Source organism: Propithecus coquereli, unplaced genomic scaffold (assembly GCF_000956105.1).
Source record: "Propithecus coquereli isolate 6110/MARCELLA unplaced genomic scaffold, Pcoq_1.0 Scaffold50, whole genome shotgun sequence".
Classification (NCBI taxonomy): Eukaryota; Metazoa; Chordata; class Mammalia; order Primates; family Indriidae; genus Propithecus; species Propithecus coquereli.
Genome location: NW_012150841.1, coordinates 5,452,259 through 5,454,619, shown reverse-complemented (window position 1 = coordinate 5,454,619; position 2,361 = coordinate 5,452,259).

The following is a 2,361-nucleotide window of genomic DNA, read 5'->3' as shown; positions in this document are numbered from 1 at the left end:
ACTATGGTGCTAAGGCTGGTCTCAAACTCCTGGCCTCAAGCGATCCTCCCACCTCAGCCTCCCAAAGTGCTGGGATTACAGGTGTGAGCCACCATGCCCAGCCCTAATTGCTTCTTAAACAGATTTTCAATCGATTCCTTCTCCTTCACCCCTCACTTCCAAAGGTAACCTGCTGTTGCCAATTCTTGAGTCTTTGGGGTTTGGGAGGTCCCACAGTGTAAACTGATTTGCTTCTTAGCTTTTTAAAACAGCATATTAATATTCAGTTTCCTCAGATCTGCTAAGTCAACCCCCACTCATTCACGAGCTTTCCAACTGACAAAATTTTGCTGCCGTTTTCTCTGATCTCTCTTTATCATTGAAGGTTTATGCCTTAAAAAAAAGCTATTTTTATTTTAGTGAGTTTTGAAGGGGAAACAGAAACTTAGATGCTCAAGCCAGCATTTTTAGCCAGAAGTTCTCCTATATGTACCTTCATTCTCTCCTTCTCACATGGCACCTTCTTTCTTAATTCTCTTGCATCTCAAACTACAACAAAACTTTTAAGGAAAAGAATTTCTCTAATCTCTATATATGTGAATAGTGAAGGGATCAAGGAAGGGATGGAAATAGGAGGAGAAAGAACTATATTTGGCTGATTCAAAGCTCACATTCTATTATAGCACTCTGCCTCCATCAAGTATATAAACAAACATCAACATAGTACTCACCACTCAAAGAGAGAACGGCTGGAAAGCAATATGACAATGCATATAAACAGCTATAAAAATGTTTTAAATCTCTGATGTAAGTTGTATCACTCTCAAGATTTTATCCTAAGGATATAACGAAATTAAGTGACAATGTAGACTTTGGCTTATGAGAAAACAGTAGACTGAATATTCTGAAAAAACTGACCCATTGCAAAAGCCACAGACATTCTAGATAAAATATGAAAACATGTTGTTTTTTTAAGTGATGAGGTCTTGCTCTGTTGCCCAGGCTGGAGTGCAGTGGTGCAATCATAGCTCACTGCAGCCTTGAACTCCTGGGCTCACGTGATCCTCCCACCTTAGCTTCCTGAGTAGCTGGGATCACAGGCGTGAGCCATTGCACCTGACTACAAAATTGTCTTTTAAAAGGCATAGTTGAGCTTGTAAGAAGGAAAAATAAAGAGGGAGCTACAAACTAGCATGGTAAGTAACTGATGCCCTGAGCACGTATGTCAATATTAGGAACCTAAAATTTCAGGTTTTAATGACCTCATGTGTGTGGGAAACAAGATCTTGGGCTCAGGGAAGGTAGGGGGTTGAAATTGAGAGCTCTGCATAAATTCAGACTCTCAGAGGACAGTAATGTAAAAAGAAATGAAAACAGAATGTGAGAGAGTCAATCTTCCTCAGTATAACTGAAGAACACAAAATACAAAATCTAAAAAGTTGCCAGAGGAAAAAAGAGGGATCAGCTAAAAGGAATAACGACTAGACTAAAGGTAGCATCCAGAAAACAGTGGAACGATAACTTCAGATTACTGAGAGAAAACCACTGTTGTCTATGGCCATACCACCCTGAACGCACCGAATCTCGTCTGATCTCGGAAGCTAAGCATGGTCAGGCCTGGTTAGTACTTGGATGGGAGACTGCTTGGGAATACCTGGTACTGTAGGCTTTCGAAAATAAAAAATAAAAATATAGAAAACCACTGTTAATGTAGAATTTGATACCTACCTATGTATTTAAGAATAAGGGCATGTGGATGCAGAGAGAAAGGAATGCTTATACACTGTTGGTGGGACTGCAAATTAGTACAACCTCTATGGAAAACAGTATGGAGATTCCTCAAAGAAATAAAAGTAGACCTACCATTTAATCCAGCAATCCTACTACTGGGTATTTACCCAAAGGAAAAGAAGTCATTTTACCAAAAAGACATCTGCATGTGAACGTTTACTGCAACACAATTCACAATTGCAAAGATGTGGAATCAACCCAAGTGCCTATCAATTCATGAGTGGATTAACAAAATATGGTATACTGAAATATGGTATGCCACGGAATACTACTCAGCCATAAAAAAGGGTGAATTAATGCCTTTTGCAACGATTTAGATGGAAATGGAGACCATTATCCTAAGTGAATTATGTAAAGAATGGAAACACAAACACCACATGTACTCGCTATTAAATTGGAACTAACTGATGAGCACACATGTGCACAGAGGGAAGTAAAACTCAATGGAAATCAAGTGGGGGGTTGGGAGGGGGAGGGGATGGGCAAAAACCTACCTAACAGGTACAATGAACACTATTTGGGTGATGGGCACACTTATAGCCCTGACTCAAGCATAACAAAAGCAATCCATGTAACCAAAAACATTTGTAC